The following is an 18,238-nucleotide window of genomic DNA, read 5'->3' as shown; positions in this document are numbered from 1 at the left end:
AGACGTCTTCATACCTTGTGTATGGGTAGCCTCACCACACACATCTTCATATCTCATGTATGGGTAGCCTCACCACAGACGTCTTCATACCTCATGTATGGGTAGCCTCACCACAGACATCTTCATATCTCATGTATGGGTAGCCTCACCACACACATCTTCATATCTCATGTATGGGTAGCCTCACCACAGACATCTTCATACCTCATGTATGGGTAGCCTCACCACAGACGTCTTCATACCTCATGTATGGGTAGCCTCACCACAGACGTCTTCATACCTCATGTATGGGTAGCCTCACCACAGACGTCTTCATACCTCATATATGGGTAGCCTCACCACAGACGTCTTCATACCTCATGTATGGGTAGCCTCACCACAGACATCTTCATATCTCATGTATGGGTAGCCTCACCACACACATCTTCATATCTCATGTATGGGTAGCCTCACCACAGACATCTTCATACCTCATGTATGGGTAGCCTCACCACAGACGTCTTCATACCTCATGTATGGGTAGCCTCACCACAGACGTCTTCATACCTCATGTATGGGTAGCCTCACCACAGACGTCTTCATACCTCATGTATGGGTAGCCCCACCACAGACGTCTTCATACCTCATGTATGGGTAGCCCCACCACATACGTCTTCATACCTCATGTATGGGTAGCCCCACCACAGACGTCTTCATACCTCATGTATGGGTAGCCTCACCACAGACGTCTTCATACCTCATATATGGGTAGCCTCACCACAGACGTCTTCATACCTCATGTATGGGTAGCCTCACCACAGACGTCTTCATACCTCATGTATGGGTAGCCTCACCACAGACGTCTTCATACCTCATGTATGGGTAGCCTCACCACAGACGTCTTCATACCTCATGTATGGGTAGCCCCACCACAGACGTCTTCATACCTCATGTATGGGTAGCCCCACCACATACGTCTTCATACCTCATGTATGGGTAGCCCCACCACAGACGTCTTCATACCTCATGTATGGGTAGCCTCACCACAGACGTCTTCATACCTCATATATGGGTAGCCTCACCACAGACGTCTTCATACCTCATGTATGGGTAGCCTCACCACAGACGTCTTCATACCTCATGTATGGGTAGCCCCACCACAGACGTCTTCATACATTATGTATGGGTAGCCCCACCACAGACGTCTTCATACCTCATGTATGGGTAGCCTCACCACAGACGTCTTCATACCTCATGTATGGGTAGCCTCACCACAGACGTCTTCATACCTCATGTATGGGTAGCCTCACCACAGACGTCTTCATACCTCATGTATGGGTAGCCCCACCACAGACGTCTTCATACCTCATGTATGGGTAGCCTCACCACAGACGTCTTCATACATTATGTATGGGTAGCCTCACCACAGACGTCTTCATACCTGATATATGGGTAGCCTCACCACAGACGTCTTCATACATTATGTATGGGTAGCCCCACCACGGACGTCTTCATACATTATGTATGGGTAGCCCCACCACAGATGTCTTTACACCTCATATATGGGTAGCCTCACCACAGACGTCTTCATACCTCATGTATGGGTAGCCTCACCACAGACGTCTTCATACCTCATGTATGGGTAGCCTCACCACAGACGTCTTCATACCTCATGTATGGGTAGCCTCACCACAGACGTCTTCATACATCATGTATGGGTAGCCTAGCCAGTCACATCACAGTCTACCTCACGCAGAAACTGAAAAGCAGTTTGCCGAACACTGCCAAAATACAGAAGGGTGGGGGCGCTGTAAAAAACATACAGGGATTGAATTCCGCCAAAATAATTTTGCTTTGTGACCTTTTGAGAGTGCCACGTTTCTTCTAAACGTGGCACTCTCATGCTCCATGTGGCGTCTTTATTGCCACTTTGTGGAGTTTTGCTCCAATAAATATCATTAGTTTTAGAAACGCATCGGGGGAGATTTATCCAAACTGGCGTAAAGGAAAACTGTCTTAGTCGCCCATAGCAGCCAATCAGATTCCACCTTTCATTTTTCAGAGTTTCTTTTGGAAAATGAAAGGTGGAATCTGATTGGCTGCTATTGGGGGCGACTGAGCCAGTTTTCCTTTACGCCAGTTTTGATAAATCTCCCCAATTGTGTTCGATTGCAATGTAGTGAACAATCGCCACAGAAAACACTGCCCAAAAACTCTTTTTTACTTAATAAAAGCACTAAAACTCCATAAAAACGGTATGTTCCATATTTATAACGCCGGAATATAAATCTAAGCACTTTAGGGGATTTTCTCTATTATTTATTTATTTTTTATTTTTTTTATATTAAGGTACTTTTAGGAAAGGGACATCTACAGAAACCTGCATAGGACACATTTGTTATGTTAAACAAGAGCCATTAGCAACGGAACAATTAGCATTTGTCTGTCAGGTCATTTCCTAACACCTAGCAACCGTTTGCATTCCTTCCCAGTGCCGTCCGCCTTCCAGCACAGGTGGCAAGTGTTGACCTAGGGACAACATTAGAAAGGAAAAAAAAGTTTCAGTTGAAAAATAATATTACCATAAAAAATCTTGGACAACCCCTTTAAGAAATTTTCATTAAAATACATAATCTGCCTGTACCCAGGTAACGGTACTTTCACACTAGCGTTTTTCTTTTCCGGCATAGAGTTGCATCCTAGGGGCTCAATACCGGGAAAGAACTGATCAGGCATAGCCCCATGCATTCTGAATGGAGAGTAATCCGTTCAGGATGCATCAGGACGTCTTCAGTTCAGTTGTTTTGACTGATCAGGCAAAAGATAAAACCGTAGCATGCGAAAAAAACTGAAGACTTGCCGGAATGCCGGATCCGTCTTGTATCTTTTTTGACATTTTTACCGATCTGCGCATGCGCAGGCCGGAAGGACGGATCCGGCACTAATACATTCCTATGGGGGAAAATGCCGGATTCGGCATTCAGGCAAGTCTTCAGTTTTTTTTCGCCGGAGATAAAACCGTAGCGTGCCGCGGTTTTATCTTTTGCCTGATCAGTCAAAATGACTGAACTGAAGACGTCCTGATTAGTGTTGAGCGAACTTCTGTTTTAAGTTCGGCGTCTAAAGTTCGGCTTCCGGTTAGCGGAGAATCCTGATATGGATTCTGAATTCTGTTGTGGTCCGTGGTAGCGGAATCAATAATGGCCGATTATTGATTCCGCTACCACGGACCACAACGGAATTCGGAATCCATATCGGGATTCTCCGCTAACCGGAAGCCGAACTTTAGACGCCGAACTTAAAACAGAAGTTCGCTCAACACTAGTCCTGATGCATCCTGAAAGAATTGCTCTCCATTCAGAATGCATGGGGATATGCCTGATCCGTTCTTTTCCGGTATTGAGCCCCTAGGACGGAACTCAGCGCCGGAAAAGAAAAACGCTAGTGTGAAAGCACCCTTAGTAGCACTAGTGTAATTATAGGGGTGCGGGGACGTGTATACAACCCGATGGCCCATATGCTTTACACGAGACTAGCAATGCTATACGCAGTCAGTACGGAGGCATACCCATAGCTACCACACTTTACAGAGGATTTTTGACATTTTTTTTTAGATGTTTACATGTATCAGGTTTGTGCTGTCCCCTTGACACATAACGGACTTGAGGCCTTTGAGATACATAGTAACGATTGCATCAATGCCGCTCTGATAATGGACATGTATCAGCGCAGAGTTCTTAATGTGTAAACCATTGTGTCTTACAGAATGGCCAGGAATCAGGGCCTTCTCCTGGACCTGACCCAGAAGGGACCTGACATGGACATCAGCGTGCCGGCTGCCAGGTGTGTAGTGGTGATTGTGTACGGCTACAGCTGCTATGGAAACCGCACACAAAGGACCTGCTCATTAGTGTGACCACCTGACAGAGGCCGCCGCTCCGTGCTCCATTAATTACCTTTACTAGATAACTGAAAAAAAGTCTGCAGCAACGGTAACAAAAAATATAAATAAAAAAAGTATAAAAATAATAAAAAGTCTAGAGATACCGCTGCTAGGCCCATGATGTGTGTATCTAAGCACATAGGGGTCATTTACTATCAGATATACGTCAGTTCTCTGCCGCAATCTGCGACTTTTCCCTGCTCACGCCAGGTCTAAAAAAGTAGGCGTGGTGTGGGCGGGCCGGCGGGAAGGGGGCGGGCCTCATAACTTCAGCTATAGGTTGGTTATTATAGGGGTTATTAAGACCGGCATCTAAAATGGCGGTATTAATAAATGACCCCCATGATGTATTATACGGTCTCCTGAGCTGATGTATCAAAGACTGTTATATAGCTATAGTCTGCTAACCTGCCGTATCTAAGTCTATTATGTGTGATACTGTATGCTATTGCTGAGCTGGTGTATCTAAGCTTATCATGTGTGATACTGTCTGTTGAGTCACATCGTATCCTATCATGGTCAATACTGTCTGCTGAGCCGCTGTATCTAATGCTGTAATGTGTGATACTGTCTGCTAAGCCTTTGCATCTAAGCCTATCATGAGTTATACTATCTTCTGAGGTACTGTATCTAAGCTTGTCATGCATGGTACTGTTTGCCAAGTTGGCGTATGCAAGCCTATCATAATTATACTGTCTCCTGAGCCACTGTATCTAAGTCTGTCGTGTGAAAAACTGTCTGCAGGGTCATTGTATCTGAGCCTATCATGTGTGATACAGCCTGCTGAGCTGATGTATCCAAGCCTATCATGTGTAGTACTGTCTGTTGAGCCACTGTATCTAATTCTACTGTGTTATGTGTGATACTGTCTGCTGAACTGCTGTATCCTAAGCCTATCATGTGTGATACTGCCTGCAGAGTCATTGTATCTAAGCCTAGCATGTGTTATACTGCCTGCAGAGTCATTGTTACTAAGCCTAGCATGTGTGATACTGCCTGCAGAGTCATTGTATCTAAGCCTAGCATGTGTGAAACTGTCTGCAGAGTCATTGTATCTAAGCCTATCATGTGTGATACTGTCTCCAGAGTCATTGTATCTAAGTCTAGCATGTGTGATACTGTCTGCAGAGTCATTGTATCTAAGCCTATCATGTGTGATACTGCCTGCAGAGTCATTGTATCTAAGCCTATCATGTGTGATACTGCCTGCAGAGTCATTGTATCTAAGTCTAGCATGCGTGATACTGTCTGCAGAGTCATTGTATCTAAGCCTATCATGTGTGATACTGTCTGCAGAGTCATTGTATCTAAGCCTAGCATGTGTGATACTGTCTGCAGAGTCATTGTATCTAAGCCTATCATGTGTGATACTACCTGCAGAGTCATTGTATCCTAAGCCTATCATGTGTGATACTGTCTGCAGTCATTGTATCTAAGCCTATCATGTGTGATACTGCCTGCAGAGTCATTGTATCTAAGCCTAGCATGTGTGATACTGTCTCCAGAGTCATTGTATCTAAGTCTAGCATGTGTGATACTGTCTGCAGAGTCATTGTATCTAAGCTTATCATGTGTGATACTGCCTGCAGAGTCATTGTATGTAAGCCTAGCATGTGTGATACTGCCTGCAGTCATTGTATCTAAGCCTATCATGTGTGATACTGTCTGCAGAGTCATTGTATCCTAAGCCTATCATGTGTGATACTGTCTGCAGAGTCATTGTATCTAAGCCTATCATGTGTGAAACTGTCTGCAGAGTCATTGTATCTAAGCCTATCATGTGTGAAACTGTCTGCAGAGTCATTGTATCTAAGCCTATCATGTGTGATACTGCCTGCAGAGTCATTGTATCTAAGCCTAGCATGTGTGAAACTGTCTGCAGAGTCATTGTATCTAAGCCTATCATGTGTGATACTGCCTGCAGAGTCATTGTATCTAAGCCTATCATGTGTGATACTGCCTGCAGAGTCATTGTATCTAAGCCTATCATGTGTGATACTGCCTGCAGAGTCATTGTATCTAAGTCTAGCATGTGTGATACTGTCTGCAGAGTCATTGTATCTAAGCCTATCATGTGTGATACTGCCTGCAGAGTCATTGTATCTAAGCCTAGCATGTGTGATACTGCCTGCAGAGTCATTGTATCTAAGCCTAGCATGTGTGATACTGCCTGCAGAGTCATTGTATCTAAGCCTAGCATGTGTGATACTGTCTGCAGAGTCATTGTATCTAAGCCTAGCATGTGTGATACTGTCTGCAGTCATTGTATCTAAGCCTAGCATGTGCGATACTGCCTGCAGAGTCATTGTATCTAAGCCTATCATGTGTGATACTGCCTGCAGAGTCATTGTATCTAAGCCTAGCATGTGTGATATTGTCTGCAGAGTCATTGTATCTAAGCCTAGCATGTGTGATACTGCCTGCAGAGTCATTGTATCTAAGCCTATCATGTGTGATACTGCCTGCAGAGTCATTGTATCTAAGCCTAGCATGTGTGATATTGTCTGCAGAGTCATTGTATCTAAGCCTAGCATGTGTGATACTGCCTGCAGATTCGTTGTATCTAAGCCTAGCATGTGTGATACTGCCTGCTGAACTGCTGTATCCTAAGCCTATCATGTGTGATACTGCCTGCAGAGTCATTGTATCTAAGCCTAGCATGTGTTATACTGCCTGCAGAGTCATTGTATCTAAGCCTAGCATGTGTGATACTGCCTGCAGAGTCATTGTATCTAAGCCTAGCATGTGTGAAACTGTCTGCAGAGTCATTGTATCTAAGCCTATCATGTGTGATACTGTCTCCAGAGTCATTGTATCTAAGTCTAGCATGTGTGATACTGTCTGCAGAGTCATTGTATCTAAGCCTATCATGTGTGATACTGCCTGCAGAGTCATTGTATCTAAGCCTATCATGTGTGATACTGCCTGCAGAGTCATTGTATCTAAGTCTAGCATGCGTGATACTGTCTGCAGAGTCATTGTATCTAAGCCTATCATGTGTGATACTGTCTGCAGAGTCATTGTATCTAAGCCTAGCATGTGTGATACTGTCTGCAGAGTCATTGTATCTAAGCCTATCATGTGTGATACTACCTGCAGAGTCATTGTATCCTAAGCCTATCATGTGTGATACTGTCTGCAGTCATTGTATCTAAGCCTATCATGTGTGATACTGCCTGCAGAGTCATTGTATCTAAGCCTAGCATGTGTGATACTGTCTCCAGAGTCATTGTATCTAAGTCTAGCATGTGTGATACTGTCTGCAGAGTCATTGTATCTAAGCTTATCATGTGTGATACTGCCTGCAGAGTCATTGTATGTAAGCCTAGCATGTGTGATACTGCCTGCAGTCATTGTATCTAAGCCTATCATGTGTGATACTGTCTGCAGAGTCATTGTATCCTAAGCCTATCATGTGTGATACTGTCTGCAGAGTCATTGTATCTAAGCCTATCATGTGTGAAACTGTCTGCAGAGTCATTGTATCTAAGCCTATCATGTGTGAAACTGTCTGCAGAGTCATTGTATCTAAGCCTATCATGTGTGATACTGCCTGCAGAGTCATTGTATCTAAGCCTAGCATGTGTGAAACTGTCTGCAGAGTCATTGTATCTAAGCCTATCATGTGTGATACTGCCTGCAGAGTCATTGTATCTAAGCCTATCATGTGTGATACTGCCTGCAGAGTCATTGTATCTAAGCCTATCATGTGTGATACTGCCTGCAGAGTCATTGTATCTAAGTCTAGCATGTGTGATACTGTCTGCAGAGTCATTGTATCTAAGCCTATCATGTGTGATACTGCCTGCAGAGTCATTGTATCTAAGCCTAGCATGTGTGATACTGCCTGCAGAGTCATTGTATCTAAGCCTAGCATGTGCGATACTGCCTGCAGAGTCATTGTATCTAAGCCTAGCATGTGTGATACTGTCTGCAGAGTCATTGTATCTAAGCCTAGCATGTGTGATACTGTCTGCAGTCATTGTATCTAATCCTAGCATGTGCGATACTGCCTGCAGAGTCATTGTATCTAAGCCTATCATGTGTGATACTGCCTGCAGAGTCATTGTATCTAAGCCTAGCATGTGTGATACTGCCTGCAGAGTCATTGTATCTAAGCCTAGCATGTGCGATACTGCCTGCAGAGTCATTGTATCTAAGCCTAGCATGTGTGATACTGTCTGCAGAGTCATTGTATCTAAGCCTAGCATGTGTGATACTGTCTGCAGTCATTGTATCTAAGCCTAGCATGTGCGATACTGCCTGCAGAGTCATTGTATCTAAGCCTATCATGTGTGATACTGCCTGCAGAGTCATTGTATCTAAGCCTAGCATGTGTGATATTGTCTGCAGAGTCATTGTATCTAAGCCTAGCATGTGTGATACTGCCTGCAGAGTCATTGTATCTAAGCCTATCATGTGTGATACTGCCTGCAGAGTCATTGTATCTAAGCCTAGCATGTGTGATATTGTCTGCAGAGTCATTGTATCTAAGCCTAGCATGTGTGATACTGCCTGCAGATTCGTTGTATCTAAGCCTAGCATGTGTGATACTGCCTGCAGAGTCATTGTATCTAAGCCTATCATGTGTGATACTGCCTGCAGTCATTGTATCTAAGCCTAGCATGTGTGATACTGCCTGCAGAGTCATTGTATCTAAGCCTAGCATGTGCGATACTGCCTGCAGAGTCATTGTATCTAAGCCTAGCATGTGTGATACTGCCTGCAGAGTCATTGTATCTAAGCCTATCATGTGTGATACTGCCTGCAGAGTCATTGTATCTAAGCCTAGCATGTGTGATACTGCCTGCAGAGTGATTGGGGGTCATTTACAAAGAACATTTTTTGCACTTTTTGCGCTGAATGAAGTAGTTTTTTGGCAATTTTTCTGCCTAAAACTGGCAAAAGTGCAAGTAAATATGCTGGGGCTGACGGTGCGGCTCCAGCCCCGATGAGGACGGCGTAAAAATGTCAGTGCGACAAAATATTGTTGTCCTAACTTCGCAAAAAAGTCGCAAAACAGCCCCTTGCTGCTATTACATTCTGGCATAAAAAGTAAATGCCCCCCATTGGATGTGATCTAATGCTCTGCCGTCATTGGGGCTCATCTACAAACGATGCCACGCCAGATTTTGCTTTCTTTGTGACTTTTTAAACGCCTGTCACATGGGTGTTTTTTGCACTGAATTAACCCTTGGGATTGTCGAGGGCCGATGTCCCAGCCTTGACAAAATTATCAGCCTTGGCGAAAAGCAACTCCAGTCAACGGCTGTAATAGTCTTTACTCCAGGCGCAAGGACTGCCATAGATGCGCCCAATTTCTGACAAGGTGCCCGTCTGGTCATGCATCATGCGCGCCCTCCGCCAGCGCACAGAGGAAACAGAGACTGCCGGTCTTTGTAAATGACCCCCATTGTATCTAAGCCTATCACGTCTGATTGTTCTATCTAAGCCTATTTTGTCTGTTGATGTATCTAAGCTATAGTTTCCACAGGTTGGAGACCACTACCCTATAGGTCCCTGATTACCACTTTGGGGGCCATTTAGTAGGGACCCACCAGTTCCACTTTGATGAGGGTGTATGAAGTCCCCAATCATATATCACTCATACAGAGGTCTTGTCCATGTCTTCTGTGTGGTCCAGGTCTCCTCGGACATCCCTGTTACGGAGAGATGCTCCGTATTTGTTGCTAGTTGTGAGGCAACCGCCATAATCCCGTAGTCCGCACCCAAGACAATTGCTTCCTGTTTTGTTTGTTTCCACAACAAAGCCGGGGCCGGCAGCAGCTCGTGTCTATGAGATCCTGACAACCCCTCCTGATGGAGACCAGTCACCATCCACATCAATATCTACACGATGGTGATCAAGGTCTTTAAGGGGTAAAAATCTAAATATGTCCTCCCCACCTTTAATACCAGGATGGGGGGGTCTGGTACCTCTTTACTTCCCATCCCTTGAATTACCTCTTTACTTGGACCCGGTGAAGCCGCACATGGTTAGAGAGGCTGCCTGCATCTTACCAGCCTATCCTCAGGATTGGCCATCACTATGAGACCGGTGGGGCGCCAGCTCCTGGCTGTTTGAAGGAGCCACTTGAATGTCCGATGGATGTGACATCACAGGCCACCCGGACTCCCACCGATCTCATACGGATGACCTATCCTAAGGGTTGTGTCATCTCATACATTGGGGGCAGCATATCACTAGGGTATTCCCCCAATGTCTGATAGGTGTAGGACCCGCCCTTATCTTTAGAGCGGAGCCTGCAAAGTGAAGGAGGATGCACTGCGCATGTGCAGCCGCCCTCCATTACTTTCTATGGGAGCGACGAAAGTATTCGAGCAGTCCTATTGAAATGAATGGGAAGTGCACTGTCAGCTATTCTCAGCACTCCCTTGGAAAAGATTAGAGCTTGGCCGCGCATGCGCAGTGTGCCCTCCTTCACTTTGCCGTCTCCATTCTGAAGATAGTTGCAGGTCCCAGAGATGGGGACCTTTACCTAGCATATCCCAGCGATATGTCCCCAATGTATGAGATAATACAACCCCTTTAAGTCCTGGAAAGCCCCTTTAAGATACATATTCATTTTAATGGGGTTGTCTAAGATTTTGATATCTTCTTAGGAGAGGCCTCCAATCAGTGGGGGTCCGACTCCCGGCACCCCTGCCGATCAGCTGTTTGAAGGGGCCGTGGCGCTCTGATCATCTCCGAAGCGATTGACGTCACGTTCTTCGGTCACATGGCCTAGGAGCTGCTCAGTCCCATTCTGAAAATCAATACCAAGCACAGCCACTATTCAATGGATGGCGCTGTGCTTGGTAAACTGTAAGGAGGTCAGACGGACGTCAGACCCCCCATGATCCTGTGGATAGGCCATCAGTATGAAACACTCGGAGAGCCCCTTTAAGAATAAATGTATGGACTTCTCAGTATGGGAACTCCATCTCCAGACGGAGCCTCAGGGGTTACAGAGCGCAGCAGCTCCATAAGTAAAGTGACCCCGTGCAATGTATCTGGATGTGCTGGGATACAGTGTAACGTTAGGCCTGTGTCGCGGTCAGGCTCCGATGATACAAGCTGGATACAGTGTTTGCAAACAAAGGCTCGGTTGTGTCCTGCGCTCCCCTAGGAACCGAGCTCAGGTTCCTGCCCTCACACCTCAGGAGCCGAGCGTCACCGATCAGCACCAGCTTCCAGGAGCAAATATATCTATATCATTTATTATTATTATTATTTATCTATTTGTCAGGGGGGGGGGGTTGTTCCCCACCCCCAAAAGTATTCCCCAGTTACTCTCCAGCTATTTATGCTGCTGATGTAGTTATACCAATAAAACATAGAACCCCACCAATCACTAGATGCAGTGCTAGGACCCCCACTAATCACTACCAACGGTGCTAGGACCCCCACTAATTGCTAGATCCGGTGCTAGGACCCCCACTAATCACTAGATGCAGTGCTAGGACCCCCACTAATCACTAGATGCAGTGCTAGGACCCCCACTAATCACTAGATGCGGTGCTAGGAGTCAGGACCCCCACTAATCACTAGATGCAGTGCTAGGACCCAACTAATCACTAGATGCGGTGCTAGGACCCCCACTAATCACTAGATATGGTGCTAGGACCCCCACTAATCACTAGATGCAGTGCTAGGACCCCCACTAATCACTAGATGCAGTGCTAGGACCCCCACTAATCACTAGATACAGTGCTAGGACCCCCACTAATCACTAGATACGGTGCTAGGACCCCCACTAATCACTAGATGCAGTGCTAGGACCCCCACTAATCGCTAGATCCGGTGCTAGGACCCCCACTAATCACTAGATGTGGTGCTAGGACCCCCACTAATCACTAGATGCAGTGCTAGGACCCCCACTAATCACTAGATGCAGTGCTAGGACCCCCACTAATCACTAGATGCGGTGCTAGGACCCCACTAATCACTAGATGCAGTGCTAGGACCCCCACTAATCACTAGATACGGTGCTAGGACCCCCACTAATCACTAGATGCAGTGCTAGGACCCCCACTAATCACTAGATGCAGTGCTAGGACCCCCACTAATCACTAGATGCAGTGCTAGGACCCCACTAATCACTAGATGCAGTGCTAGGACCCCCACTAATCACTAGATGCAGTGCTAGGACCCCACTAATCACTAGATGCAGTGCTAGGACCCCCACTAATCACTAGATACGGTGCTAGGACCCCCACTAATCACTAGATGCAGTGCTAGGACCCCACTAATCACTAGATACGGTGCTAGGACCCCACTAATCACTAGATGCAGTGCTAGGACCCCCACTAATCACTAGATACGGTGCTAGGACCCCCACTAATCACTAGATGCAGTGCTAGGACCCCCACTAATCACTAGATGCGGTGCTAGGACCCCACTAATCACTAGATGCAGGGCTAGGACCCCCACTAATCACTAGATGCAGTGCTAGGACCCCACTAATCACTAGATGCGGTGCTAGGACCCCACTAATCACTAGATGCAGTGCTAGGACCCCCACTAATCACTAGATGCAGTGCTAGGACCCCACTAATCACTAGATACGGTGCTAGGACCCCACTAATCACTAGATGCAGTGCTAGGACCCCCACTAATCACTAGATGGGGTGTTAGGACCCCCACTAATCACTAGATGCAGTGCTAGGACCCCACTAATCACTAGATGCAGTGCTAGGACCCCACTAATCACTAGATGCAGTGCTAGGACCCCACTAATCACTAGATGCAGGGCTAGGACCCCCACTAATCACTAGATGCAGTGCTAGGACCCCACTAATCACTAGATGCAGGGCTAGGACCCCCACTAATCACTAGATGCAGTGCTAGGACCCCACTAATCACTAGATGCAGTGCTAGGACCCCACTAATCACTAGATGCAGTGCTAGGACCCCACTAATCACTAGATGCAGTGCTAGGACCCCACTAATCACTAGATGCAGGGCTAGGACCCCCACTAATCACTAGATGGGGTGTTAGGACCCCCACTAATCACTAGATGCAGTGCTAGGACCCCCACTAATCACTAGATACAGTGCTAGGACCCCCACTAATCACTAGATACGGTGCTAGGACCCCACTAATCACTAGATGCAGTGCTAGGACCCCCACTAATCACTAGATACGGTGCTAGGACCCCCACTAATCACTAGATGCAGTGCTAGGACCCCCACTAATCACTAGATGGGGTGTTAGGACCCCCACTAATCACTAGATACGGTGCTAGGACCCCACTAATCACTAGATACGGTGCTAGGACCCCCACTAATCACTAGATACGGTGCTAGGACCCCCACTAATCACTAGATGCAGTGCTAGGACCCCCACTAATCACTAGATGGGGTGTTAGGACCCCCACTAATCACTAGATGCAGTGCTAGGACCCCCACTAATCACTAGATGCAGTGCTAGGACCCCACTAATCACTAGATGCAGGGCTAGGACCCCCACTAATCACTAGATGGGGTGTTAGGACCCCCACTAATCACTAGATGCGGTGCTAGGACCCCCACTAATCACTAGATACAGTGCTAGGACCCCACTAATCACTAGATACAGTGCTAGGACCCCACTAATCACTAGATACAGTGCTAGGACCCCCACTAATCACTATATACGGTGCTAGGACCCCACTAATCACTAGATGCAGTGCTAGGACCCCCACTAATCACTAGATACGGTGCTAGGACCCCACTAATCACTAGATGCGGTGCTAGGACCCCACTAATCACTAGATGCAGGGCTAGGACCCCCACTAATCACTAGATGGGGTGTTAGGACCCCCACTAATCACTAGATGCAGTGCTAGGACCCCCACTAATCACTAGATGCGGTGCTAGGACCCAACTAATCACTAGATGGGGTGTTAGGACCCCCACTAATCACTAGATGCAGTGCTAGGACCCCACTAATCACTAGATGCGGTGTTAGGACCCCCACTAATCACTAGATACGGTGCTAGGACCCCCACTAATCACTAGATGCAGTGCTAGGACCCCACTAATCACTAGATGCGGTGTTAGGACCCCCACTAATCACTAGATACGGTGCTAGGACCCCCACTAATCACTAGATGGGGTGTTAGGACCCCCACTAATCACTAGATGCAGTGCTAGGACCCCCACTAATCACTAGATGCGGTGCTAGGACCCCACTAATCACTAGATGCGGTGCTAGGACCCCCACTAATCACTAGATACGGTGCTAGGACCCCACTAATCACTAGATGCGGTGCTAGGACCCCCACTAATCACTAGATGGGGTGTTAGGACCCCCACTAATCACTAGATGCAGTGCTAGGACCCCCACTAATCACTAGATGCGGTGCTAGGACCCAACTAATCACTAGATGGGGTGTTAGGACCCCCACTAATCACTAGATGCAGTGCTAGGACCCCACTAATCACTAGATGCGGTGTTAGGACCCCCACTAATCACTAGATACGGTGCTAGGACCCCCACTAATCACTAGATGCAGTGCTAGGACCCCACTAATCACTAGATGCGGTGTTAGGACCCCCACTAATCACTAGATACGGTGCTAGGACCCCCACTAATCACTAGATGGGGTGTTAGGACCCCCACTAATCACTAGATGCAGTGCTAGGACCCCCACTAATCACTAGATGCGGTGCTAGGACCCCACTAATCACTAGATGCGGTGCTAGGACCCCCACTAATCACTAGATACGGTGCTAGGACCCCACTAATCACTAGATGCGGTGCTAGGACCCCCACTAATCACTAGATGGGGTGTTAGGACCCCCACTAATCACTAGATGCAGTGCTAGGACCCCCACTAATCACTAGATGGGGTGTTAGGACCCCCACTAATCACTAGATGCAGTGCTAGGACCCCCAGCAATATTGCTAGGATATGCCACCATTGTGTCTCCTGAGACCCCCTTATGATTGCTTATTTTCCATGTCTTTTAAGGAGTCTTCTCTTCTGTTCTTTCTATGATACCTTTAAATTTCTTACCATTTTCTACATCTCTGTTTGCTGTCATTGAATTTAAGACTTGACCTAATACTTGTCACTACAGATAAGCGAATTTCATATTCTAAAATTCGTTCGGTGCTATAAGCAGAATTGCGTTATGGATTCCATTATTACCACGGACCATAACGCACTTCTATGACGGAACGCCTTTAGAGGCATTCCGTTATTCATTCCGTCATAATAGAAGTCTATGGGCTGCAAAACGGATCCGTCCCATTTCCGTTATGCAGGAGAGGACTCTAAAGGCATTCCGTCACAGAATTGCGTTATGGTCCGTGGTAACGCAATTCACCTTTTACCACCAAACAAAGTGTGAACGAATTTCATAACTGGAAATTCGCTCATCTCCACTTCTCACAGCAGAGGTTTTGCTACAATTTTATGCAGTCTAGACCAGGGATGCTCAACCTGCAGCCCTCCAGCTGTTGCAAAACTACAACTCCCAGCATGCCTGGACAGCCTACAGCTATTACGGCATACTGGGAGTTGTAATTTAGCAACAGCTGGAGGGCTGCAGGTTGAGCATCCCTGGTCTAGACATACCTCTGTGTACACTGGATGCAGTTGTTCCAGACCCTCAGCTATGAGAAGCCTTACCTCATGAGAGGCCCCAGGGCGTCAGCTGATCGCCCCAGTCCCTTTCCTCGCCCCACAGCCAGCTAGGTATTCCCTATAGTGGCCACTGCAAGGTAAAGCAGTATTACATGGCGGACATTTCGACGAGTGGTTGTCCATGTAGTGAATGGATGGCCCGAGACCTCCAGGAGAACAGAACCCAAATTACAACACCTTTAATTCTGAACCTATTTTCCGCCTTTGGAATGCACATCCATTCACTGACAGCAAGCAGATATGTTAAAACCATAAGGCATTGAAACACAGAAGCGTATTAGAAGGCTGTATTGACATGAAGCAGCAGGTGAAGGCGTCGTGTGTTCCCAGGTCTCCTCCGGTGATCTGCGGTGAACCTCAGGTTGGAGCAGAGGAATGTGAGGGGAGCGTCACCCGGTCCTGTCTGCTGCAGGGTCACACCCATCAACCTCACCTACCTCTCACATGGCTTCGGGCACATACCTTTCTTCATAGGAAATGCAGCTTAACTTGTAACATCACCTCATGAGTGATGGCCGCTCTGCAGCATCGCCTCCAATCATCCGTGTCCGTAATAATCGTGCTCAACGGCATGTAGCAGAGCTGGGTGACCGGAGAGACATGGCTCTGTGGGGTCCACAAACCCTGAAGAAAGGAGCAATGACACTTAGGGCACTGGAATAAGACACTAGACACCAAGGGATGTGGTACTAAGCCACTAGACACCAGGGGATGTGGTACTAAGCCACTAGACACCAGGGGATGTGGTACTAAGCCACTAGACACCAGGGGATGTGGTACTAAGCCACTAGACACCAGGGGATGTGGTACTAAGCCACTAGACACCAGGGGATGTGGTACTAAGCCACTAGACACCAGAGGATGCAGCACTAAGCCACTAGACACCAGGGGATGTGGTACTAAGCCACTAGACACCAGGGGATGTGGTACTAAGCCACTAGACACCAGGGGATGTGGTACTAAGCCACTAGACACCAGGGGATGTGATACTAAGCCACTAGACACCAGGGGATGCAGCACTAAGCCACTAGACACCAAGGGATGCAGCACTAAGCCACTAGACACCAAGGGATATGATACTAAGCCACTAGACACCAGGGGATGTGGTACTAAGCCACTAGACACCAGGGGATGTGGTACTAAGCCACTAGACACCAGGGGATGTGGTACTAAGCCACTAGACACCAGGGGATGCGGTACTAAGCCACTAGACACCAGGGGATGCGGTACTAAGCCACTAGACACCAGGGGATGCGGTACTAAGCCACTAGACACCAGGGGATGTGATACTAAGCCACTAGACACCAAGGGATGTGATACTAAGCCACTAGACACCAGGGGATGTGATACTAAGCCACTAGACACCAAGGGATGTGATACTAAGCCACTAGACACCAAGGGATGTGATACTAAGCCACTAGACACCAGGGGATGCAGCACTAAGCCACTAGACACCAGGGGATGTGATACTAAGCCACTAGACACTAGAGGATGCAGCACTAAGCCACTAGATACCAAGGGATGTGGCACTAAGCCACTAGACACCAGGGGATGTGGTACTAAGCCACTAGACACCAGGGGATGTGGTACTAAGCCACTAGACACCAGGGGATGTGGTACTAAGCCACTAGACACCAGGGGATGTGGTACTAAGCCACTAGACACCAGAGGATTCAGCACTAAGCCACTAGACACCAGGGGATGTGGTACTAAGCCACTAGACACCAGGGGATGTGGTACTAAGCCACTAGACACCAGGGGATGTGGTACTAAGCCACTAGACACCAGGGGATGTGATACTAAGCCACTAGACACCAGGGGATGTGGTACTAAGCCACTAGACACCAGGGGATGTGATACTAAGCCACTAGACACCAGGGGATGTGGTACTAAGCCACTAGACACCAGGGGATGTGATACTAAGCCACTAGACACCAGAAGATGTGATACTAAGCCACTAGACACCAGGGGATGTGGTACTAAGCTACTAGACACCAGGGGATGCGGTACTAAGCCACTAGACACCAGGGGATGTGGTACTAAGCCACTAGACACCAGGGGATGTGATACTAAGCCACTAGACACCAGGGGATGTGATACTAAGCCACTAGACACCAAGGGATGTGATACTAAGCCACTAGACACCAGGGGATGTGATACTAAGCCACTAGACACCAAGGGATGTGATACTAAGCCACTAGACACCAGGGGATGCAGCACTAAGCCACTAGACACCAGGGGATGTGATACTAAGCCACTAGACACTAGAGGATGCAGCACTAAGCCACTAGACACCAAGGGATGTGGTACTAAGCCACTAGACATCAGGGGATGTGATACTAAGCCACTAGACACTAGAGGATGCAGCACTAAGCCACTAGACACCAAGGGATGTGGTACTAAGCCACTAGACACCAGGGGATGTGGTACTAAGCCACTAGACACCAGGGGATGTGGTACTAAGCCACTAGACACCAGGGGATGTGGTACTAAGCCACTAGACACCAGGGGATGTGGTACTAAGCCACTAGACACCAGGGGATGTGGTACTAAGCCACTAGACACCAGAGGATGCAGCACTAAGCCACTAGACACCAGGGGATGTGGTACTAAGCCACTAGACACCAGGGGATGTGGTACTAAGCCACTAGACACCAGGGGATGTGGTACTAAGCCACT

The sequence above is a fragment of the Bufo bufo genome, chromosome 8 (assembly GCF_905171765.1).
Source record: "Bufo bufo chromosome 8, aBufBuf1.1, whole genome shotgun sequence".
Taxonomy (NCBI): domain Eukaryota; kingdom Metazoa; phylum Chordata; class Amphibia; order Anura; family Bufonidae; genus Bufo; species Bufo bufo.
The sequence above is the reverse complement of the archived record's forward strand: the minus strand, read 5'-3'. Positions refer to the sequence as shown.